Source organism: Cupressus sempervirens, chromosome 7, assembly GCF_028749045.1.
Source record: "Cupressus sempervirens isolate cs-2001-9-10 chromosome 7, ASM2874904v1, whole genome shotgun sequence".
Classification (NCBI taxonomy): Eukaryota; Viridiplantae; Streptophyta; class Pinopsida; order Cupressales; family Cupressaceae; genus Cupressus; species Cupressus sempervirens.
In genome coordinates, this window is record NC_143124.1 from 122,338,797 (window position 1) to 122,356,558 (window position 17,762).

At 34.0% G+C, this 17,762-nt stretch overlaps 1 pseudogene; it reads right to left on the bottom strand.

The window, feature by feature from the left end:
- Nucleotides 1-11,833: 11,833 nt before the first annotated feature.
- On the bottom strand, nt 11,834-12,285 carry LOC149545809 (UDP-glucose 6-dehydrogenase 3-like; annotated as a pseudogene).
- Nucleotides 12,286-17,762: the final 5,477 nt, after the last annotated feature.

The following is a 17,762-nucleotide window of genomic DNA, read 5'->3' on the forward strand; positions in this document are numbered from 1 at the left end:
ATGAGCTATAGAAGTTAGTAACAAAATCTAAAAGAGATAAGGTGAAACCACAGGAACCACCTTTCACCTATATAGCTACTAGCACTAAAATTTTAATGCTTCCACCACCTATAGAAGTACGTGACACTACATAGAAGTCAAGTGCAAGAGAAGGTAAGTCTAATGAGAAGGAAGATACATCAAAAGAAAAGGAGTAGGCTACTATTCAAACATTAGTAGAACTACCAAAAATAGGCACCCCTAGAAAAACCCTTCAGGAACTGAGCACTGAAGCCATCACTTTGCAAATCTCCACACTAGGCTTGAGTTCTATAAGTTGACCAAGCCACTTCGCTATGGAGACCTTGAGTTAGATGAAGACATTATAATACCTACTTATGACTCAAAGACCATCAAAATGGAATATATTACTGAGATGCAAGATGTATTAAATAGGAGAAAGAGGCAGAAAATACTTTAAAAAGAGTATAAACACAAGAAAGAACTACATGAGATTAAAGACATCTTTATGGATGCCTTTAGCTTGCAGTCACTAGATGAGTTAAAACACATAATGGAACAATTATCTAATATAGTTGACCAGGTGACTAGTAAAGACTAGGATACAAATGTTGGACTTATTGAATGGTCTGAGAGGAAGTTTCAAGGGAAGGTAAATGAGAAAATATCCAAAGGCATAGCACTTGAACAAGTAGAATTGGCAAGAAAATTGACAAGGTCAAAACTATACTTGAGAACATTTTCTCACTGTACAAAAAGCTATGTGATTTTGCCAACTTCACACAAGAGACAAGCTAGAGGATAATGAGCTTGGACAGAAACTTGAAGATTTCTAGCATGCAATTGCCAAGGGATCTAGCTCAAAGTGAGAAGTATTTTGCCCAATTGCTTCACACTTAAAGAGAGTTAGCTACACTAACAAAGTGAAGATGCCAATATAAAGGCCAAATTGATGTAGATTCAATCCTCCATAACCCCATATTTGGAGGTTCTCCACAAAGAACAAGTCTATGTTGAAATTATCTTAAAGAAAGATCCCAATCTTTCTACATTAGATGGAATTTTACATCTTGCTACAAAGACTGCCATCTAGCATAAGTCACTAGAAATTGCTTTGGAGAATTGGGATGCAGCTCTAAAAATGATAATGGAGGTAAACAACACATTTTTGGAAAAATATAAAGGGGGAGAAATAATAATAAGGGAGATATAACAAAGGGGAAGAATAGTAAGTATTCTAATAATTACATTCTTTCATTCTTTCTTCTAGAGAATAAAAGGGAAGAGATTGTAGATAGCCAAAAAGGGGATAAGACTTAATGTGTAAATAGACATGGGGGAGAAATAATGTTTTGGGGGAGATGAATAAACCTAGAAAGTACAGACAGAGTAGACAAAAAAGCTTAGCACACAGGTACTGATTACACAAAAGGGCAAAGACAAAGAGTATCAAGCACATTGGCACAGAATTTTGGTTACAAGAATGAAATGGCACAATTAGCTCAAGGGAGTTATAAGGTATTTTGAACAAAATTTGAAATTTTGAACATATGTAGAACAAATTGGATAGGGTACTCATAAGATTAGATCAATAATTTTTAGTTAAGTTTTTTTGACACTCATGTCAAAGGGGGAGATTGTTGGTCTTAGAATGGTTTTGAAATTTGAGTGTCAATACACTTAACCACTTTCTACATTGAAGTCAAGCTATAGTATGTGTCGAGCCAAAATTCCAATAAGTGCTGAGTGAATTCAAGTGTTGAGCATTATATAGGTACCAAGTGATATATATGTGCCAAGTCATAGTTGATGCTAAGCAAGATAGAATGCAATAGGTTTTGAGCAAAGTAGGATAGCATATGTGTCGAGCACCAGTAGTTCAGTATGTGTCGAGTAACATAGAATCACCATATGAGTTTTTGCTACAAACTTAGGTGTAAACCATCTTTGGAGATGACATATAAGGATTTTTAAGGGTAATAAGGATAAGAATGAATCTTTTACATTTCCTATGCAATCAACATGCAACCAATCAAAAAAATGGAGAAGGCGTGTAACCAATGAGAAAATGCAAGGAATGATTGGAAATTTAAGATTCAATATGGATCATAGATCCATACCTAACCCTAAGTCTACGAAGTCTTTATAAGAAGGCCTAGACCCCATGATTTTAAGTTTTTGAATAGAAGTTAAGGAAGTTGTTAAGTAGTTAGAAACATTGTAGAATAGGTCAAATAGTAGGGGTATCATAGACTTAGTGAATTGAGCAGCAATTACACATCTAGTTAATCAAAATAGAACAAGGGATAGAAACAAATATCAGATCAAGTAAGGATCACATCAGAATGAGTAGATCAAGTGCCTAAAATAAGAAATTTAAGATTATAAGTAATCAAGTCAAAAAAAATTAATACTCTCTAGCAATTGTATTAGATAGTGAAAACCCTATGATGATAGGTTAGCTTAATAGCTATTTTGTAGATCCTTTGAAGAGGTGACTAAATCCTTTAACAAGGTGACACTTTATATAAAGTGTTTGTAAATCCTTTAACCAAGTCACTATTGACACAATGTAAAGCCTTTAACAAGGTAGGCCTTCCAAAGGACAGACCATTAGAAGTGGTCAAACAATTATTGTTGCAGTGATTTTGTAGGTATCATCCCCACCCTAGTTTTACCTTCTTATTCCTGGAGTGTTTCTAGGTTACCAAATCCAGTGTCATGTGTTTACTTGCATGTGTTTACTTTGTGTTTATTTGATATGTTTGCATGCATGTAGTTTACTGTTAGTTATTTGTTTTAAAGGATTTGAAAAGGGTAAAAGTGTGATACTTCTGATTCATTGATGCAAGAGCATCAAGAGGTATAAGGGAAATCTTGTATCACCCAAAAAAATGTACTTAGACTTAGTTTTTGTTTCATGTGTTTTCATTTCTGGATACCCATTTGGGTCAAATAAAGGTTCCAACTCTCACAATTCCACTATCAGTGTTCTAGGTTAGAGTATTTGAACACCTTAGGATACATGTAAATGCTAAAAAAATAGGAGTATGTAATTGAGCCATAATTTTGGTAAATTAGAGGGTGTAAATTGGTCATATGAATTTAATTTTAATTTAGAGCATTCCAAAAAAAGAATCAGGTCAAAAGGCCCCACAGTTTGAAAGTTATCACAATTTTTTCAATTTTTGGAGACCTTCTAAGAATGATTCAAAGTCACATTAGGGGAATTAAATGACCTCAAATAGGGCCAAAAAATGGGGGATGAGCAAGCCTTTTCCATAGGGCTATAGAGCACTTTGAGAGCTTTCCAAAAATGTAAACGGTTTGCCAATTAGAGCTACAGTTCAAAAGTTATGCCTCCCGAAAGTTCAGTTACCATTTTTGGATTCTTCTAATTTTGTGCCAAATTCTAATGTGACTTCTGGAGCCTTCTATTTGGTTAGTGTATGCCAACTAGCACTTGCTAGAATATATACCTAATCCTTAACCCTTTGGAATCTATTTAAGAACATTTCTAGCATTGTAAAAGGCAGTTCGGAGTGGAGTTTGAGAGAACGTACTGGGAGAAGAATTTATCTACAGATTTATGCTATTGTAAGCCCATAGGGTATGTTTTGAAGTCTATTTTCTCTTTACTGAATGTATTAGCATATTTACACAGTTAATAAAGTTTTCCCCTTTTTTGTTCTGTCCATTCTGTTATTTGGCTTGACCCCATCAAGTGGTATCAGAGTAGGTTTTCCTGAGTGTGTAGACAGAGCGCCGACTATGAGGTAGTTTGCACCAAGACTACGTGGTTGTGAGTTTGAATTAAGAAGATGCCTCCACAAAGAGAGCATGGTGGAAGGGCTAGAGCTATTAATCTTGAGGAGGTTAGAGCCCTCCAAAGGCAGGTACAAGCATTGCAGGAGGAGCTCCGTAGAGTAACACATGTTATTGCAGGTGACGAAAGTGACGGCGATAATGAAGAAGAAGAAATTGGACCAGAAGGGGAAGTTGATGGGGAAGTTCTAAATCAAGTAGAGGAGAGGCTTTTTAGGTCCATTACTAAGTTTTGGAAAAGACCTACAATTGATGTGGGTGTATTTTCAGGAAATTTGAAACCAGATGAGTTGATCGACTTGATCAATGAACTAGAAGAGTAATTTGAGTATGAGGATATCAGGGATCTAGATAGGGTTAAGTTTACAAAGGGAAAACTAAAAGACCATGCCAAAATCTGGTGGCAAGAGGTTCAGTTGGAAAGAAATAGAAGAGGAAAGGAGAAGATCACAAGGTGGGATCATATGGTGGACAAATTGATGAAGCAATTTATTCCTGTTGATTATGAGCTTGATTTGTTTAAGAAGATGCATGGGTTAAAGCAAGAAAGAAAATTAGTCTAGGAATATATGAAGGAGTTTTACTGACTCTTGATTAGAGCAAGGCATGCAGAAGAAAATAAGGAGAAGGTTTCTCGTTATGTCAGTGGGTTGCAACCTAGCATCCAGGAGGAATTAAGTCTGGTAAGAATGATCAGCGTTGAGGAGGCATACCAGTTTGCCCTACGAGTTGAAGAGAAACTAAATAAAAGGTTTGAAGGGAGACAAAGATGGCATGGTCAAGGAGGAAGGGGTAGTGGTAGGTCACTAGAGGTCAAAATGAAACCCAAAAGAAAAAAGAATATGTGGGTACTAGCAAAAACTAGAGGAACGAGGGTTTCAACTGCTCCTGTGATCAAGACTTTGAAAATCAGAGAGGAAGAGGTAGAGGATGTGGAAAAGGAAGAGGAGGCTTCTTCGGTACCTATTTCCATTGCAATGAAGAAGTTTATCATTCCTTTGAATGCCCTCAATGACAAGGAAGGACAAATAGGAGAGCTAAGGGTCAAGATAGGGTTGCTCATGTGGATGAGGATGCACAATTATCACATTCAGAGGATGCAAAAATAGGAGAGACTTTAGTAAATGAAAGGGTTCTACTAAGTGGTGAGATTGAACTAGGACAAAGGAGAAGTTTATTCTATACCAGGTGCAAGTGTGAGGATAAATCTTGTGATGTGATCATTGATGGTGGTAGCAATGATAACTTGGTATCAAAGGAGATGGTCTCTAAGCTGAAGCTCAAGATTAGAGGAGATGGTCTCTAAGTTGAAGCTCAAGAGGGAGAAACATCCCCAATTCTATTGGATTGCTCAAGTGAAGGATGATCATAAGGTCCTAGTAAGTGAACAATGTTTAGTGAAGTTCAAAATTGGGAGTTACCATGATGAAGTTCTCTATGATGTTATTCCAGTGGATGTTTGCTATCTATTATTGGGTAGATTGTGGTAGTTTGATAGGCATGTAGTACATGATGGTTATGCAAACACATACTCTCTAACAAAGGATGGAGTTCACCACAAACTAAAGCCCATGAAAAAAGAAGGCAAAAAGGTATGTAGCAGTGCTAGGATTTGTCTTGTTGATGGAAGGAAGTTTTTAGATGGAATGAAACATCAACATATGTGCTATGCTTTGATTCCTAGGAAAGATAAAGAAGGTAGTAGTGAAATACCACTTGAAGTTTTAGACTTACTAGGTGAGTTTGGAGATATTATCTCTGATAATATTCTAGAAGGATTGCCTTTGGTAAGGCAAATCAGTCATTAGATAGATTTAATCCCAAGAGCTAGTTTTCCTAACAAGGCTTCTCACAGGATAACTCCTACTGAAACTAAGGAGCTAAACAGATAGGTTTAGGAGCTATTGAGAAAAGGTTTGATTTGGGAGAGCCTGAGTCCATGTGTAGTACCTGTAGTACTATCACCAAAGAAGGATGGAGAGTGTAGAATGTGTACAGACTCTTGAGCTATCACTAGGATAACCATCAAGTATCAATTTCCTTTGCCAAGGATGAATGATCTTATGGACTGCTTGAGTGGAGCTCAGTACTTCACAAAGATAGATCTCAAGAGTGGTTATCACTAGATATTGATATGAGAAGGAGATGAGTGGAAAACTGCCTTCAAGACCGAGGAGGGTCTTTATGAGTGGTTAGTCATGCCCTTTGGATTGAAGAACACCCCAAGCACCTTCATGTGGCTTATGAATGAGATACTTAAGAAGTTCTTGGGAAAATTTGCTATTGTTTATTTGGATGATATTTTAATTTTCAGCAAGACTTTGGAAGAACATTTATTGCATATTTGTAGTGTTCTTGAGAGGTTGAGGGAAGAGAAACTATTAATTAATCTGAAGAAGTGTACCTTTGCTAAAAAGGAATTAGTATACTTGGGGTTTGTTATATCACCTGAAGGTCTCAAAATGGATCCAGAGAAGGTAAAAGCCATCTTGGAATGGCCTACTCCAAGGTTTGCTACTAAGGTAAGATCATTTCATGGTCTGGTTAGTTTTTACAGGAAATTCATTAAGAATTTTAGTGGCATGTGTGCACCCCTGACTGACACAATAAGAGGGGATCGAACAAAGTTCAAATGAACTGTGGTAGCTATGAGAAGTTTCAAATTGCTAAAGAAGAAGGTGACAAAACCACCTATGTTGGCTCTTCCTAATTTTAGAAAGGTGTTCCAGGTGGATTGTGATGCTAGTGGAAGTGCTATTGGAGCTGTATTGAGCCAAGAAGGTAAGTCTATTGCATATTTTACTGAAAAATTGAATGATGCGAAAAAAGAAATATTCTATTTATGATCAAGAGTTCTATGCAATAGTTTAGGCCTTAAAGAAATGGAGGAATTATTTATTGCCAAAGGAATTTGTTTTGTCTACTGATCATCATGCATTACAATACCTAAATAGCCAAGGTAAATTGAATCAGAGGCATATGAAGTGGTTAGAGTTCTTGTAGAGCTATACATTTGTGTTGAAGCATAGAAGTGGAAAATCTAACAAGGTTGCAGATGCACTAAGTAGGAGAGAGTTGTTGCTTACAGTAATGCAAGTTGAAGTAGTTGGGTTTGATGAATTCAAGAATCTATACCCTAGGATCCTAATTTTTCTGAAGCATGGAAAGCTTGTAAAGAGCCTATTGTTGTAGATAGAACCAAGTGGCTAGACTATTTGATTCAGGATGGTATGTTGTTCAAGGGCAGTCAATTGTGCATTCTAAGGAGTTCCATGAGGGAAAATCTAATTAAGGAGAAACATAGTGGAGGGATGGCAGGACATTTTGGTCAAGATAAGATCATTGCCATTATCAAAGAACATTATTTTTGGCCTCAAATATCACAGGATGTGAAGAAGTTTGTACAGAATTGTCAGGTTTGTCAAGTGGCCAAGGGATTTAGTCACAATACTAGACTATATCAGCCATTGCCTATTCCATCAAAGCCATGGGAGGACATAAGTATGGATTTTATTCATGGATTGCCAAGGACACAAAGGGGTAATGACTCAGTATTTTTGGTGGTTGATAGGTTCTTCAAAATGGCACATTTCATTCCATGCCACAAAACTCATGATGATGTCCATATTGTAGACTTGTTTTTTAGAGAGGTGGTGAGACTACATGGTCTCCCAAGGAGTATAGTTTTTGACAGAGATACCAAATTTGTGGGGTATTTTTGGAGGACATTGTGGAAGAAGTTGAGAACAAACTTGAAGTTCAGTTCTACACATCACCTGCAAACTGATGGACAGACTAAAGTGGTAAATAGAAGTCTGGGAAATTTATTGAGATGTTTAGTTGGGGATAAGCCCAAGGGGTGGGATTTGATTCTACCACAAGTAGAGTTTTCTTACAATAACTCTATAAATAGGAGTACTAGAAAATCACCATTCCAAATTGTATATGGAAGTAGCCCAAGGATTGCACCAGAATTGAGGAAGATAGAGCAAGGGGAGAGGACAAGTGTTGAAGTTGAAGAATTTGCTAAACATATCAAGCATCTACATGAGGAGGTCCAAGCACACATTACCAAGATGAACCAACTGTATAAAGCTAGAGCTAATCAAAGGAGAAGACATAAGGAGTTCCAAGTAGGGGATCTAGTCATGGTACACTTAACAAAAGAAAGATTTCCAGTAGTACTTACAACAAGCTAAAAATGAAGAAATTTGGCCGCTACAAAATTTTGAAGAAACATGACTTAGGAAATGCATATGAGGTGGAGTTGCCAGATGGTATTCACATTTCTCCTATCTTCAACATTGTAGACTTGACAAAGTATCATGATGATGGTGCAGATGAGGAGCTGATGTTAGAGTCATGTCCAATTCCTACTTTTAAGAAGGAGGAGATAGAGGAGATTCTTGATAGTCATGTGGATAGGAGTACCAGTAATAGGCAGTATGAAGAGTATCTGGTCAAGTGGAAAGGATGGCTAATAGAGGACTCAACTTGGATATCAATAGATGAGGTTTCCCATTTGGGATTTCCTCTACCATTCATAAAGTGACACGGTCAATTTTCAATCTACCCTGGGTGTCTAATGTAGGGGCATCCAGAGGTATAAAGGCAATCCTGTGTCACCCAAAAAAATGTACTTAGTTTTTGTTTCATGTGTTTTCATTTTTGGATACCCATTTGGGTGAAATAAAGGTTCCAACTCTCACAGTTCCACTATTAGTGTTCTAGGTTAGAGTACTTGAACACCTTGGGATATGTGTAAATGCCAAAAAAAATAGGAGTATGTAATTGAGCCATAATTTTGGTAAATTAGAGGGTGTAAATTGGCCAGATGAATGTAATTGTAATTTAGAGCATTCCAAAAAAGAATCAGGTCAAAAGGCCCCAAGGTTTGAAAGTTATCGCAGTTTTCCAATTTTTGGAGACCTCCTAAGAATGCTTCAAAGTCAGTTTAGGGGCATTAAATAACCTTTAATAGGGCTAAAATATGGGGGACAAGTGAGGCTTGTCCATAGGGCTATAGAGAACTTTGAGAGCTTTTTGAAAATGTAAACGGTTCGTCAATCGGAGCTACGGTTCAAAAGTTATGCCTCTCGGAAGTTCGGTTACCATTTTTGGATTCTTCTAATTTTGTGCCAACTTCTAATGTGACTTTTGGAGCCTTCTATTTGGTCGGTGGATGCCAACTAGCAGTTTTTAGAATGTATTCCTAATCCTTAACCCTTTGATATCTATTTAAGAACATTTCTAGTATTGTAAAAGGCAGTTCGGAGTGGAGTTTGAGAGAAGGTACTGGAAGAAGAATTTATCTCCAAATTTATGCTATTGTGAGCCTGTAGGGCATGTTTTGAAGTCTATTTTCTCTGTACTGAATGTATTAGCATATTTACATAGTTAATAAAGTTTTCCCCTTTCCTGTTGTGTCCATTATGTTATTTGGCTTGACCCCATCATTTACGCTCCCCCCCACCCTCCCAAAAGTATTCTTCACATTTGAATGTTCCAACACTCTTAAATACAATGGGAAATAATTATTGGTAGTATAGGATGTTGGGGCCTACCATTTCTATTTACTATCATTGTCAAAAAAAATTTCTTGACATGTTTTAAATCTTGACACATAAATACATTTTAGACATATCTTGCAATTACTGCATTCAAATACATGTTGGAAATAATCAAGACTAACAAGGTTACTGAGAGGGGAGGGGTGAATCAGTAACCCTAAAACTTTAAATCAATTCAGCATAATAATATATTCACCATTCATCCATCTAATCTACTGTATGCATGAAAAGATAAACATTCATAACACATGAACACACTAATTTGGTGACCTAGAAACCTTTCAATTAGAAAGTAAAACTGGGGTGGAGATGATGCCCACAAAACTTCAATACCTATTAAGTCTACCCCATTAAAGGATTTACAAACTAATTCACCTATTAGGATGAAGCAGTGGATCTGGTTACAATTGATTGCTGATAAGATCCTTTATGCACTGATCACCTAATGTGATAGATATAACTTTTCTGCATCTATGTTGACCTTGTTGTATTCCTCCATTCTGCTGTTGATTCGCTTTTACTCTTCTCAAAATATTGCAATACAACACCATACAACGATACACAACTTTTCATCATATTTTATAAATGATATAATACATTACATATATACCATTCCAATATTTACACTGGCAAGGTTGGCCAAACACAAGTGAACAAAACATTACTGAGTTGGCTAGATAGTAGAAAACTCGAGTTCCTCAAATTGACTCGGTGACCTTCTGATACTCGGCATCCACTACAATACACTACATCATCATGCACTTGGTAAGAGTAGAGGCACAGTCCATATTAATCACTCTAAGTAGTTTGAAACTCGGTAACCATTGGTAACTCGGTGAATATTGTGTCACTTAGTAAAAATTGAATCCATTGATAACCTTCTTCACTTGGTAAACACAAATTCCTTCATTTACCTTGATCACTCGATAAACACTAAGTCCTTCATTTACCTTGATCACTCAGTAAACACCAAGTCCTTCGTTTACCTTGATCACTTGGTAAACACTGATTTCAACTAATGACTCGGTGAACACTGAGAACTTGGTAAACACTATTGAACTTTCCATTTTCTCGATGACCACTGTTCAGCATGACTCGGTGAACACTGAGAACTTGGTAAACACTGCTGAACTTCCCATTTGCTTGGTGACCACTATTCAGCATGGTATGAACTGTTCTACTCGATAAGCACTATTAAATGCTCGGTATGAACTATAGACTGAGTGATGAGCTTGGTAAGCATTCAAAATCGAATAAGTGTTGTAACTAATGACAAATATACCATAATTCCAACAATACATACAACCTTTAGGCATTTTGTCAAATGGTTTTATTTCTTTATCTACAGTTCTACTTTTTTCATACCTACATACCATAGAAATTGTGATTATAAGGTTTGAAAAAAAAATCCCTTCTATTATGCACTAATGTATGTATGTATCATATTACAAAGATACATACCATTTCTCTATCATACTCAAATCCATTTATTTTATTAATTTCCTCTATTTTCTCTACCTCTGGTGAATAAACCTTGTTGGTATATCTAGATCTCCTATGAGCTAAGGGTTAAACAAAATTTGGACCAACCACTAGTTAATCTACTTGAATAGCTATTGTATCTTGATCTAAAACCTAGGTTGTGGGAGCATAAATATTTAAATGTCTTTGCAAGGATAAAATCATGTCAATATTTCATCAAATCTAGATAATCACAACATGTTAAGATCACAGTGTCACTCATCAAAAAGTTGTGGAAACATTATCAAATGGAATTGGAGGTGCCTTTGGTGGCTATTTTTTTGGTAAAAAGGGAGTCAATGTGTTCTACCCATCTCCCATATGTATTCATATACAGGATCCATCTTCCACCCCATAAATGAATGATACTCTCTTCAATACCCAATGATCCTTCTCTCCATAATTTGAGATATAGGGTGCCCATGCATGAAGGGAGCCAACTGCCTAGAATCTAATTTGGTACAGATAGGGAGGGTGTTGCTAAAGAATCTAAGTGTAGCTTTAAACCTCCCAATTATATTTCCTTGAAATTTTCTTTAGCTCTTCCAACAAATCCATTTTGTAGGCCATGAAGTCGCATCACTTTAACACATTTTCAAACAAATAATATGCATTTTATTGACAAAGGAAGTTGTAATTATAAATTTTGACAACATTTATCATTTATTTATTCACTAGTGGATGTCAAAACTAATTACTCTTCTCAATATCCCTCTAGTAGGGTGACTTATAATGATGATAACAATTAGACTCATAAGAATAACAATAAAACAAATAGAATATCCAACCAAGAAGCAAGAACTAGAATAAATAGGAGATTTGGCACAATTTATAGAAATATAAACTAGGTTAACCAACAACTATCACTCCTCTAAATCTCACTAAATTGAAGGTGAAGCAACTAGGTGATCCTTGATCTATTGATCTAGAGGGTTCCCAATAGAGTACACAAGAAAAAAAATCTTCCTCAACTCCTCAGTATTAACCACATTGCACCCAACAAACATAAATGTGGGCTTCTCCATGTTCTCATAGATCTTACTATAATCCAGACTATTGAATTCATAGATGCAGATCCTATGGGCATTCCTAGTAGCCTCATATGCATCCCTAACCACATTCATTTTCTTAGAGGTAGTAGGGCTACTAAGTACCAGATGCTATGGGTGATCCCAATCAAACTTTTTCATGGCTAATTCCATCTTGATTTGTTCTTCCATCACTTGTAGATCATAGATACATAATTATGCCTTATCACCCAATAAGTCATGGCACGCATCAATAGTAGTTGTTTCTCTTGTCTCACCATTTCCTTCTTGAAGGTGAATCCCAAAATTGCTATATTCTTACTAGAAACATTATTGAACATGAACAAATCCATCCTATTCACAAATCTAGATTTTTGGTAGTCATTGATGTGCAAAACCTATTTCTAGTAATGTGTAACCTTTGATAGGTCATTACACACACAAATCTATACTGGGTTCAAAATATCATTCAAAAATCAGGAATCACCAAAACCCACACTAGCATTCAAGAATATGTGGTCTATACATGAGTCTTTTCCCACAATATATGCAACCTCTACCACATCAATACTAGTTGTCTCATAGAGAGCAAACATGGAATTAACAAATGAGGTTAGTTGAGGTAGAAAGGCATTAGCTGCTAGCTTTGATAGCTCAACAAAACAAAGATTCATTGTAAGGATATACTCTTGTGGGGTCTAATGAGTATAAACTATTGCAAGAGCCAAAATAATCTTCTATCCCTCAACAGTTTCATGGCCTCCAGTAAGGACTCTATCTGGCCACATCAAGTCCTCTATGGTAGTCCCCTCTATAAGAAACTCTAGATTTGACAGGATCTGAAAGTGGATACCCTTGTTGTTGTGCTTTTCAATCACTTCTTGTTGTGTTATAATTCAAAAACAATAATAAAAAAGAAATTATCCCTACTTTTGCACTGAAAAACTTGTTAGAAACACCTCTCATTCATATTTTATTAGTACTTACAATTTAATTCAAGTTCTTGTCACCTTAATCTTGCGGTGTGTACTAATTAGAAGTTTCCATAAACCACTTTACTCTCATATAAATTTAAATATTTCATTCATTCATTCATTCCTTATCAATTTCAAGTTTCAATATTAAGATTTATGTCAATTCAAATTACGCCTGTATTTTATAAGCTATCTATTATTATACACTAATAAAAAGCTTTATTTTGAGGAGATTCAAACCTATATTGTGATGCGAACAAATTCTTAGCATATTCCAATCAGTATATACACACCCCTAAGGAATTGTATCAATGAGAATGCACTTTTAGATGATAACATGAATGTATTTACAAAACAATATAGTTGACATGTATGACAAGTGTGTAAATTTAATGGATGCTCACAAGTTTTTCAACTACACAAAACATAGAGATGTTATCTCATGGAATATGATTATTATATCTCATTGAAGGCATGGTTTTATTCAAGATTCATTTGCACTTTTTATTCCAATACAATGAACAAGTGTCCTCCCTGACTAGTTTACATATATAGACATCCTCCCAACATCCTCCCAACATGCGTCAAAGTGAGATCTTTGGAGTAGCATGTAGAAATTCATGAAAGAGTACTTGAAATTAGTATTTTATCAGACAACACAATTATAAATTCTGTGATATATGTGTGTTAAATGTGGAAGCATATAGAAAGCATGCAAACTATTTTACGAAATTCCTAAATTAGATCCACTTTCTTGCACTATGATAATTGCAGGATTCGTGCGATATAGTTTTCTTGATGCGGAAATTAATATTTTCAAGGAATCACCTCAAAGATATGTGGCCGCATCGATAGAAATGCTTACAGGATATGCTCAAAATGAGATCTATAGAAAAGCCCTACATGATTTTAATGAAAAGATATCCGAAAGAGTGGAACAAGACTATGCAACCTTTTTTACTGTTCTTCCATCTTTAAACTAAATCAAAGCATTGGAGTAGGATATGGAGATCTATCGCAAAAATAATTGAAAGAGGATTTTTGTCAGATGCAATTGTTGTGATGGCTTCGATAACAATATGGTTTATTTCAAATTTTGCATTGTTTAGACACTCAAGTTAATTTCATGACAAAACTTTTAGTAATGCACTATGTTGTGCAATGGGTGGGAGGAAATATTGTGTTTCTATGTTAATTAAGGTTAAATTATGTTTTTTTCTTCAAAAAAATATGTTAATGGAAAAATGAGAGCTTCAATGTAATGATAATAGCTATAAATTAAATAAGAATCTATTTATTGAAATTAAAATATGAATAAATTTGAGGAAGAGAGTGAAAGGAAAATAGAGAGAGGAAAGATAATAGAAAGAAAAAGATGGAGTGATACATAGATATATATATAAATATTTCTCACACTCAATTCAATTATTGTACTTATATGTCTCCATTTAATTTATACTATAAAAAGTTATTACTTTTTATTTACTTTTAGGTTTTTTCCATAGAGTATATTAATAACAATGCATATATAACAAAATAAATTATATTATATATAATATATTTTGAATTATAATTAGTATATATTATATACTAGCATTGATCCTATAGTGCAACAACAATATTGTCATTGTAAAGCCTTCTTGAGATAGTTATCCCTTTTTGACTCCCTATGGCCCATTGAATCATGCAAGTGCTTACACAAGCTACATATTGATCAAGTTACTTGGTGATCCCATAGGCTGGTGAGATTATTTACTAAAAGGATAGGTGGATGCCTAAGTTGCAAATCAGACCTAAAAATCAAAGGTGTTGATTGCTTGTGCTTGTAAAAAGTTGGTATAAATGTTATTCAAGGGTCCATTCAATTGTTGTACCTTTAGAGAGACTAAGAATTCCCAAGCTAAAGCAACATAATTTGATCAATGGAGTGATAAGAACTTTGAAAAAAAGGAGATAAGGTTCAAATAGAGAAGTTCAAATATGGAGAGATAAGGGTTAGGAAGAGAGACTAGGACATATTGATAGATAAGTGTGAAAGAGAAGCATAAGACACACAAAGATAAGGTGATATTAATCGCAGTAACACAAAATGAAAATATTACAACTATTTCATGCCAAGGTGCAATTGCTAGTTAATAATTAAAACCACATTTATAATAAAATATTTAAATTGAACAATATCTATATTAAAATTATTAAAGTTATATTCTATAATAGATTGTATTAAAATTCAACCTTAAATTTTAAAATAATAGAATCTAATAAGAGGAAGTGGAATATATATAATTAAAGCTATATTTTATAATAATATTGTCTTATAATTCAATAAGAGGAAAAATTGTATGAACTTTATTTCTTTCTTATTAGACTATAATTTTAAGTTTTAACGTTGAATTTAAATACAATCATATTATAAAATATAGCTTTAATAATTTTATTATAGGTTATATTTAATTTAAATATTTTATTATAAATGTGATTTAATTATTAACTGGTATATTATATAACTTTAATATATAATGTAATAGTTGTATATTAGATATAATTTTATTGGTAAATTAAATTATATATATATATGTATGTATGTATGTATGTATGTATGTATGTATGTATGTATGTATGTATGTATGTATGTAACATTAAGGTTGAATTTTAATACAATCTTATTAAAAACTATAGCTCAATAATTTTACTACAGATTATGTCTAATATAAGTGTTTTATTATAAATACAATTTTAATTATTAACTAGCAATTGCACCTTGGTGTGAAATGGCTTTAATATATAATGTAATAGTTGTATATTAGATATAATTTTATTAGTAAATTAAATTACTTATATATAATTATATACATACATACATACATACATACATACATTTTATATATGTGTATATATATCTATGTATACACACACACACACAGACACACACACACACATATATACACACACACACATATGTGTGTGTGTGTGTGTGTGTACACATAGATATATATACACATATATAAAATGTATGTATGTATGTATGTATGTATATATAAAAAATTTTAGGGTTGAATTAAAATACAAACTTATTATAAAGTATAGCTTAGTAATTTTTATATAGATTATGTTTATTTTTAAAAATGAAAAAATGTAGATTTTTTTTCTTATTCTAACAAAAAACCCTTCATTTCTAGTCGAATGTCATTTGAGAAGAAATTCAAGAAAGTTAATTGATAATGATGTATTAATAGGACATAACCTTCATTAGTGAGTAATATAAGTTATAAAAAACTTTTTAAAATGTATTAATATCATTTAAAAAAATCACTAATCATTTATTTAGTCATTTATTGGGGTGAACAATTATTTAGTCATTTATTTGGTGACTAATCTTTGTCTAACCTTGTGATTTTACCTATGACCAAATTAGTCATTCATTTAGTCACTTAGACTTAGAAATCACAAAATATTACTAGAATTTGATCACTTTTAGTCACATGACCAAATGTTTTAGTCTTGCAGCTAAAAGTTTTAGTCATGTAGTCATTTATTTGCCAAAATTATACTAGTGCCAGGGGGAATGAATTTTGACAATATGTGGGGTGGTTGGGGACAACCATATACTCTCATTAGAGAAAAAGTTGGGAATAGGAAATCATCCCCCCAATTGTGATCTAATATTTTACCCTTAGGAAGTAGAGCTAGTCTCAAAAGACTCTTCAAAATTTTAGGTGCCCTAAAGTTGATAGAAATAGGGATTACTGAGAAAGGAGGGGGGGGGGGGGGGGGGCGTTGGATGGGGGGGTGGTGTGGTGTGTGGTGGGGAGGGTGTTGAATTAGTAATCTACAAACTTTATTTGTCAATTGGATATTATTTCTTACTTTGAACCATACATGTAACAAAGTAATAAAGCAATACTGAAAAATAACAATAAAAATGCACAAAGATAACTCATGACACCATATTTTGTTAACTAGGGAAACCATGGCCAAGGGAAGAGCTTAGTGGAGATGATACCCACTAGATAATATAATAATGTATGAGTTCCGTTTTAGAGGATGGACCCAGTTAGGAGTTAATGAGAAAATTTAGTATAAGAAGTCCCTATTAGGAGACTTTGAATCCCTATTAGGAGATTCCAATCTTATTAGGAGTTGTGCTAACCCTGTTAGGAGTTGTGGTACAATAGATGCAAGATGAGCTCACTGCCCAAACATGCACTTCCAATTACAAGAAGAGCTCACTACCCAAACAAGTAATTAGACTTCTAGAATATAAGTACTATAACTTCTTCCTCAACCGATCCCTAATCTTCAGCTTGATCTTAGATCACAAAATGTCTTATGAAAAACTTCACATATATCACTTTCACAAAAGTTTGCATACAATTGCTCAACATAACTTCTTCAAGATAGCACACTTGAATTTGCAAGATGTCCTTTGTATAAGTACCATGCCTCTACACAAATTTTTGCTAGGTTAGCTAAGACCACAATACACTTTTCCAAACTAGAGTAAACATCTAGTATGTTAGCCCTAATTGGACAAGTAATTTTTTTGTAAACAAAATAAACCTTTCCTTCAATTCTGCTATCCTATTTCACTTAAAACATTAATATCTTTTTTCCATATAGTTTGTACTAACTTCTAATGTTATACAATACAATCTCCATCTAAGTTCACTAGTCATAATATGACATTAGCAACAAGTTATAAACAAACAATACACTATTGTATACCAAATTCATAGTTAGAATATTTTTTGAGTACCAAAAGCTAAATATATTTATTTTTGAGGTTTCTTGTAATCATGTACATCATGTTTTTTCATAAATGACAAAAAATACATATATCTATT